Here is an 8,995-nt window from a genome sequence, read left to right as displayed (position 1 = left end):
TTTCCAGTTTCACATATTGTACCCAATATTATGTAATACACAAGTACAAGCATTGTAAGGGGAAAATAATGTTGAAGTTTACATTGATATGTTCTAGCAATCTGGATTCTTGCTTTAGTCCGTCATCTTGTCCGTCTTGTTGTAGAATAGTCGCTTGATATTTTACATGCTTGATATTTTATACTCTACATGCTAATATTTTATACAATATTGCTAAATATATTTTTATGTTAGGTTAGATTTTGTGGTAATTTAAGATGTAAGTACAAGCACCAGGGCACATACACCTAACAGATTCTGCTGGCAAAGGAGGAAAGATCCTTGAGTAAACCAGGCAGTCAGAGTAAGATAAGATAGAAAGTAGAATTAAATGCAGCTGAGACAGTTTATGGATAACCACAATGTAGACTAAATCAAGAAATGAATAATAGAATAGATTAGACCAAGTCTAAAATATATGATTTTAACAATGTACGAACTAACACAATTAACAGGCGGCAAACTAGTTTAGGGTTAATGGGAAAAGTGCTGTGAAAGAAGAAACGAGCCCAGCTAAATAGCGTAAGCAATAGAATGTAACAACCTTGAGAGTATAGGCAAGAGTGGGCCCCATATTATTCACTGGAACAGTAATGGAAGTCTATCAGGTGACCAGAGTTGTTTAGTTATGGGTATAAATATGGTGAACTCCACTGTGCTCTGGGAGAATGACTCATTCCAACTGGATTGCCTGACCCAGCTGAGGTGCCCTAGATTGTAAATATGACTTTTGTCCTTATGATCTGTCAAAAGTAGGTTGTACGGCTTTAAGATCTACCTGTAGACACACTACTTATTGTTGCTTATGTGAGGTTTGGATTGTTTAACCCCCATGATAGAATTAACCAGAAAGAAATCAAAGGTTGTCACTTGTCTACAAATCTTTTAAGTAATTTTGTATTTTTCTCATTTGATCACTACAAGAGTCCCAAGTTACATATATGATATCAATGCAAGGAACAGGTGGGCAGCCTTGAGGAAGCACAGTAAGTTGTGTAGATGGGAGCAGGAAGTTGCAAAGGGACAAAGACAGATTAAGTGAGTGGGCAAAACTGTGGCAGATGAAGTTCAATGTGGCGATGTATGAGGTCATTTACTTTAGAGACTAGGAGCCGTGGAGGGGCAAAAGGTTTTGAGTGTACATGTACAAAAATCACTGAAAGCTAATGCACAGGTGCAACAAATAATCAAAGAGGCTAATGGAATTTTGGCCTTTATCTCAAAGTGGTTGGAATACAAAGGGGAAGAAAAGATGTTTCAGTTGTACAGTACTTTGGTTAGACCTAATCTGGAGTACTGCATTCAGTTTTGGCCACTGCACCTCAGGAAGGATATATTTGCCTTGGAGGGGATACAGCACATTCACCAAAATGATATTGGGTCTTAAACGGTTAAATTATGTGGAAAGGTTGATTTGTATTCCCTTGAGTTTAGTAGGTTGAAGGCTATCTAAATGAGGTGTTTAAAATGATAAAGGAAATAGATAGGGTAGATACAGAAAAATCCAGGACAAGAGAGCACAATCTTAAAATTAGAGCTAGGCCATTTAGGAGTGAAATCAGGAAGCACTTTTTCCACAAAATGTAGTGGAAATCTGCAATTCTCTCCCCCAAAAGGCTGTGGGTGCTGGGTCAATGGAAATTTTCAAGACTGAGATTGGTAGATTTTGGTTAGGTAAGGGTATCAAGGGATATGGATTAAAGGTGGGTAAATGGAGTTGAGGTACAGATCTGTCATGACCTGATTGAATGGCAGAGCAGGCTTGAAGGGCTGAATGGCCTATTCTTGTTCCTATCTTTCTCCCTGCCCCTCCTCCCATTTGCCTCCTCCCCATTCCTATCTGGCTCCTTCGCCTCCCTCCACGTTGGTTCCATCATTCCCACCATTAACCCTGCTTGACCTGAAAATATTCTTGACTACCCCTGTCCAACACACATTAGATTGACCACTATTTTATATATTTGGAGGGTTTCCTTAACTGCGTTCTCTCTGAACTGCTGAGATAGAGCTTCTTTCCTCAGAGCTTACCACCTAACACTGGAAAGAGAGCCTTTGTGATGGCGGCCGGGAGCTGGATTAGTTCACCTTTCAGTTTATATTATTTATTGTTTTATTGATTCTAGTCAAATTTCTCCGGTGAAATTTCTGCCATCGTCTTAATCAGTTTCTGCTGTTCAAACACATAGTAAAGCGCGGTTTCTTACCCAGTAAACCACCGCGCAAGCGCGCCACGGCCGCAGCCAAAACCTAGCAACCAGTGCGTCACATGACTCGACAGTTGTCTCCGTTGCCTAGGGATTGTTGCCATGCTAACCTGGGCTCGCGCACGGTAGCTGTTGGGAAGAGAACGCATTTTGAACGCAGCATTCGAGTGGCGGTAGCATCCACAGCGAGGAACGGACGATTACAAGGGCAGTGCACGGTTGTAACAAGGTCGCCATGAACAAGTAGGTGACAGCGGCGGAGGAACCATATCCTATTTTGTAGAGTTCCTGTAGTGAAGCGCCATTCACTGCTTACGGGCCGAAACCACAGGCTTACATCTTCCTGTCCTGCTTTGAGTCCAAAGCACTAAATACCACAGCAACAATAGGTTTATATTTAATTACGGAGTGTGGAATTTAAAAAATCCTCCATTTGGAGTGCGGAATAACAAATGATTTGGTTTATAGTATATAGGCATCCATTTTAAGAGTTAATCTATTAAGGGGCTATTTATTATTATTTAATTAATAGAGCTACTCCCCCCCCCCCCCCCCCCCCCGCACCTTTCGATTTTTGACTCAATGCTGCTTTTAAAAAAAATATGGGAAGAAAAGTTAGGTGTGTGACAATTGTCAAAGCATTTGAAGGGGTATTGCTGTGTGCTTGTCATGTTTAGTTGTGCTATTGAGTTATGATTACGATTCAGCAAAATTTTAAAAAGTAACGTAGTTTGCATTATAACAAACCTTATTATATACAATTTTCTTTTAAGATAATCCTAAGTGTTCATATTTAAATATTAAGTTTAAAAAGGTGTGTAACATTGTTGCTGGCCATTTGAAAATTGGAACATTTACACGTATATCATCTAGGACATTGTAAGTTGCTCACAGTTCTAGTCGTCTCAATATTGAGGAAACTAAATGTAGATGGAACTACACTTTGCTGGACATCTCTCTTCTGTTCGTAGGTATGATTTTGATCTCCCTCTGGTTTGTCACTTCAACATTCTTTCCCTCCTGATCATCATTCTAAGTCTGAATTTTCTATTTTTAGGCTCCTACATAGCTCCAACCAAGTACAAGAATAGTGCCTCATATTCCCTTTTGAACACTATTCAGCCTTCTCGTTGAAACATTAACCACAATGTTAATATTCCCTTTTTTGTAATTGTTTTTTATCATTCCAATTCTTTTGCCCTTCATATGTCTATCTACCTAACTTAACAGATACAACCTTTGTTCAGCATAAATTGTTTAATTTTTCTAAACCTGTTGTTGGCTGTTGAACCCAGCAGCTGTCTCTATTTGAAAGTAGTTAGCATGTTTGGATTGTTGACTTTCACCTGTTCACACTACCTTTATTTGCCAAATTGGAAATGACCTGTCTTTGTCAGTCTATAAAAGATGCCAGTTCTAATGCTAACCTGTCTTTCTTGTTGAGATGATGACTGATTTCCCTTTTTGTTTAATTTCATATCCTGTATCATAAGCACTGTTAATAAAGTACTTGGCAGTTATTGCAATATTCCATCAGTCTTGTCTCTGAGCCAGAAGGTTGTTGTTTCAAGCCCCACTCACCTCCTGACTCCCCAAAGCTTTTCCACCATCTGCAAGGCACAGGTCAGGAGTGTGATGGAATACTCTCCACTTGCCTGGATGAGTGCAGCACCAACAACACTCAAGAAGCTCGACACCATCCAGGACAAAGCAGCCAGCTTGATCGGCACCTCATCCATCACCCTAAACATTCACTCCCTTCACCACCAGCGCACCATGGCTGCAGTGTGTACCATCTATAGGATGCACTGCAGCAACTCGCCAAGGCTTCTTCGACAGTAACTCCCAAACTTACGACCTCTACCACCTAGAAGGACAAGGGCAGCAGGCATGTGGGAACAACACCACCTGCACATTCCCCTCCAAGTCACACACCATCCCGACTTGGAAATATATCGCCCTTCCTTCATCGTCGCTGGGTCAAAATCCTGGAACTTCCTACCTAACAACACTGTGGGAGAACCTTCACCACACGGACTGCAGCGGCTCACCACAACCTTCTCCAGGGCAATTAGGGATGGGCAATAAATGCTGGCCTCGCCAGCGACGCCAACATCGCATGAACAAATTTAAAATAATCATAATTTAGGCTGACACTCCAGTGTTGCACTGTCAGAGTTGCTGTCTTTCAGATGAGACATTAAACAGAGGTCCCGTCTGCCCTCAGATGGGCATAAATGATCCCATGGCATTATTCGAAGAAGAGCAGGGGAGTTCTCCCAGTGTTCTGGTCAATATCTATCCCTCAACCAAGATCACTAAATCAGATTATCTAGCCATTAATTTCATTGCTATTTGTGGGACCTTGCTGTGTGCAAATTGGCTGTTGTATTTCCCAAATCATAAAAGTGATTACACTTCAAAAGTACTTAATTAGTTATGAAGCGCTTTGAAACGTCTTGTGGTCATTAAAGGCGCTGTATAAATGCAAGTTCTTTCTGTTTATTGTACTACTTTACCGGGTGATAAAATGGACCCGTGCTTTAAGAATGCAGTTTTTTTCCTGGCACATGCCCTCTAAAATTGGTGAATATAGATGCAGAGCTCTGGTATTGTCACGGTGTATATATAGATCTATAATGCACATTTTTGTATGGGAACCACAAATTTTCTAACCTCAGATTGTATAACAGTACATACTAATTGCTAGCCATTCAGACCATGAGGATGCTGACTTATGAGGCGCATCAATTCAGGTAGTCATTTGATCTCCAAACATTCTATAATATTTTACTAATACAATGGATAACAAAGTACTGGCAATGTAGAGTGCAGTGTCTGATATTTGTGTAAAGGCAGTAGGCTTCTTGCCTCTGCAACTTTAGCCACAAAAGTAACTCTGATACAGTATTCATGTATGTTAAAGTCAGTTGAATGATCCATCATTCATTAAGAGCACAGGTATAGTCATGCAACTTAATATTGTGTTTACTGTGCTTCTAGCAACCTCACTGTGCTGTTTTCATTACTCCAGCATTGTGTTGAATCTTTGGTTTTCAAATGTAGCATCTTGTGTACACTCCTCTCAAACCTTTTCTTATCTGAATTCTTATTGTGGAATTTCAATATTTGTCACTTGCACCCAGAAAGCAACTTATCTTGAAACACAGTTGCTGCCAGGTGCATACGCAAGTGAGGTAGATTAGCACTAAGACAGGGTAGTGAATTTTCTATGATGGATTCAAGTAAGTAATGCTTGAAGAGGACCCTGAAAATGCTACATATCATAGCTGTTGGTTGTGGTTGTGTTCACCATATACCTTCAGCCTTCCTCAGCATTGTGATGGCAGTGTTGGTGGTAACAGCAATAACTGGGGGTATGGAAGCAGAAATGGGTGTGAGGAACTGCATGAGAAGATACTACATGGCTTCCCTGAGGGGTAAAAATACAATGTGTAGTAAATAAGCATACAGATTCAAAGGTCCCAGGACTGATTCTTGTTCTGTGCTGAATTAACCAACGCAAATGGGGTTCCTCAGTGCCCTTGTGCTAAGGAAGGGAAAATTAGCCAGGGTTCCCTTCTTGGTTGTTGTCCAGTCATCTTGTCTGTAAAGCATACGCATGCACATGTCCGGTAACAATAGGATCGGGCTTCGTTATGATGCCCTCTAGGTTTATCATTCTGACGTTTCTCACAGTCTGGGCCTACACATGAAGAATGGTTGCTTGAGTGAGGTCCAGCATATGTGGAACTGTGCCCTTTATAAGAGTCATGGCCTGGTGAAGAGGGGATACATTTTTGTTGGGGTGGCGGGGGGTTAGAAAATATCGCACATAGTTCACACTTGGTTCAGGTCTTTCGCCTCTACTTTAACAATTAGTGCTTGTAGACTGTAAGTCATAGAAAACTCCAATTCAGGTTGGGACTTGCCCATTTCCACTTTGTAAATGATGACATTCATTGAAGTGTGCTGTTTTTCTTTGGGCTACTATTTCATTAAAAATCATTTCAAAATAATCAGTGAAACACTACCTGATTATTTGATGTGCAGGCACTTCAAAGTTAGACCCATTGCAATGCAAATAAATTAAATGTAAGACAATAAAACTATAATTTCAGTATCGGTATCCAAATGCCAATTCACTTTCATTGATTTTACTAATAATGCTTTTCCACAGTTCACAATAACAACTTGAATTTACATAGCACTTTTAACATGGAACAACATCTCCAGGCACTTCACAGAGGCAATAATCAGAAAAAAAAATGGACACCAAGCTAAAGCAAGATATATTAGGAGGTATGACTTTGGTCAAAGAGGTGGGGCTTAAGGAGGGTCTTAAAAGAGGAGAGAGAGAGAGATATATATATGGATGGAGGGGTTTAGGGAGGGGATTCAGTCTGGGTGGCTGAAGCCACGGCCGCTAATGCTCAAGCGTAGGGTGAACAAGAGGCTAGAATCAGAAGAATGGAGAGTTGGGTTCGGATTGTAGGAGGTTATGGAGATAGGCAGGGGTGAGGCCATGAAGGGATTTAAACACGAGGAGATATTGGCGGACCAGGAGCCAATGCGAGGATGGGGTGATAGGTGAGCAGAACTTCGATATACTTCAATTTTCCTCATTGAAATATACTTGATTTGTACCCTTTCCATCTCCCATTTAAATAGTTTCCATTGCTGATCTGCAGTACTGTTTTCTAGTTTTTCCTTCTATTTAATGTGGGCGAGCTCCCTTTTTTATCTTGGAGTAATTATTTTTTGCAGTCAAATTTACCATCTCCACTTTTCCTTTCCAATCTTATACTGGACATAATTATATTGTGGTCACTGCTTGCCAAATGTTCCCCCATTTTTAGGAAAATCGCAGAAGGTTTATAGAATAATGCAACTACAGGAATATAATTATGCCATTGGACAGAATATCAAAGGATGTAATAAGACTAATGTTCATGAATGCTAGGGGCTGAGTTTTCCCAGTTACTTTAGCTCATTTTTGGGTGCTGTACTGGTTGGCGGATAGAAGAAATTGGGTGGGAGGTATTTTACCGAATCCCTGCCCACGGATATACCAGCAGCAAATTTCCATTGGAAGTGACAGCAGTGGAAGTTACTGCCCAGCTGTGGCTGGTGCAGTGGGAGGAAGAGGCACCTGCAAAGCTTTCTGCAAAAGAAAATATTTTTTTGGTTTAAAAGTTTTGTTTGATGCTGATGGGCTTGAGAACACTTGCACAGGTCCCTCTTCAGTGAAATCCTTAGGGCCCCTTCTGCCACTCTTATAACACTTGAATGCTGGGCCTAACAGGTGGCCCAGGCATTCACTTGGGCCAAAAAGTGGAAAATGCAAGAGGTTGTATTTCCCTCACTTCAATTTAATTTGGGTTTTAGGCTGCCCAGGTCCACTCACTGGGAAATAGAGGAGGTGGGGATGTGGCAGAGCTGATCCTCGAACAAATTTCTGCTCACATCTGCTCCAAATCTGCTGAAAAAATTGGTGGGGGTTGGGCTGAAAATCTAGGCCAATATTAGATTTTTAAATGGAAGAATTGATTGAAGAACAGCTAGGAGTGGTGGAGCAGGTTAGAGTCAGAGAGCACCTTAGCAACAGAGAGAGCAATATGGTAGAATTTAAGGTTAGGCTTATGATAAACAAGAGAATTGAGTATAATAGAAGTACTCATCTTTAGAAAAATTTTATGGGACTGAAGGGTGAGCTAAGGAAACTGAACTGGAGGAGCAGTGTTTCGGGGGCAGAAAACATGGAAGAAAAGTATTTCCAAACATGATGCATTGTACACAGAGTACATAGCAGATACATACCATAAGAGAAGAGGGATATTAAAGGGAAAAAAACTGATATGGCCAACAATGGAAGTAATGCCAGGGCTAATGGACAAAAAAAGAATGTTCCTAAAATATAAAGCTATGGGTAGCATAGTGGACTAAGACAAATATAAAAAAAACTAAGGTAAAGGAGGTTAAGATACTGATCAGGAGAGGTAATATAAGAAGGATTAATATAACAACGAATATTAAGAGAAAGCTCAAATATTTTTGGAAAATATTTTAAAAATCCCAAGGGTAACATGAAATCAAGTTAAAGGGATAGCAAATAAATTAATTAATTCTTTTCTGTGCTCATGGGGGAGACCATGGGCAGTCTTTCAAGCATAGAGGTTGAAATTCCGGGTTGGGGGGTTGCAGAAGAAAGACATAGAAATTTCAGATAAGTTGGTTACTGATAGGCTAACGAAGTTAAAGCTACCAGATCTGAATGGATTTCGTATAAGGGCACTTAAAGAATTGGCTAGCAGAATTCATCACGTCTTTGCCAATATCTTTAGGGAATCATTAGAAACAGGCAGTGCCTAAGGACTGGAGAGGAGCTAACAATAAGGACAGTAACTTGCATTTATGTAGTGCTATTACCGCAGAAAAATGGGCAAGGCACTTCACAAGTATAATCAGACAAAAATCGACAACGAGGCGAAGAAGGGTGGGATAACTAAAAGCGTGTTCGAAGAGGTGGGTTTTAAGGAGGGTCTTAAAGGAGGAGAGGGAGGTGGAGAGGTAGTGAGATTTAGGGAGGGAATTCCAGAGCTTAGGGACCAGATGGCTGAAGGCACAGCCTCCAAGAGTGGGGCAAAGAAATTTCAGGATGCCTAGGAGGTCAGAGTTGGAAGAAAGCAGAGTTCTGGGAGGGTTGTAGGCCTGGAGAAGGTTACAGAGATAGGGAGGGGAGAGGCCATGAA

General features: G+C 40.8%; 1 protein-coding gene across 2 annotated transcripts in view; it reads left to right on the top strand.

The window, feature by feature from the left end:
* Window positions 1-2,368: 2,368 nt before the first annotated feature.
* The window catches only part of ccdc181 (coiled-coil domain containing 181), a 29,366-nt gene continuing 22,739 nt past the window's right edge, over window positions 2,369-8,995 (top strand). For both annotated transcript variants that reach the window (XM_067992327.1, XM_067992326.1), the window contains exon 1: window positions 2,369-2,486. The gene's annotated coding sequence lies outside the window, so the exon portion shown is untranslated. The remainder of the gene's footprint in view (window positions 2,487-8,995) is intronic.

Source organism: Heptranchias perlo, chromosome 11, assembly GCF_035084215.1.
Source record: "Heptranchias perlo isolate sHepPer1 chromosome 11, sHepPer1.hap1, whole genome shotgun sequence".
NCBI classification, from domain to species: domain Eukaryota; kingdom Metazoa; phylum Chordata; class Chondrichthyes; order Hexanchiformes; family Hexanchidae; genus Heptranchias; species Heptranchias perlo.
This window is presented reverse-complemented; position numbering and strand designations above follow the sequence as displayed.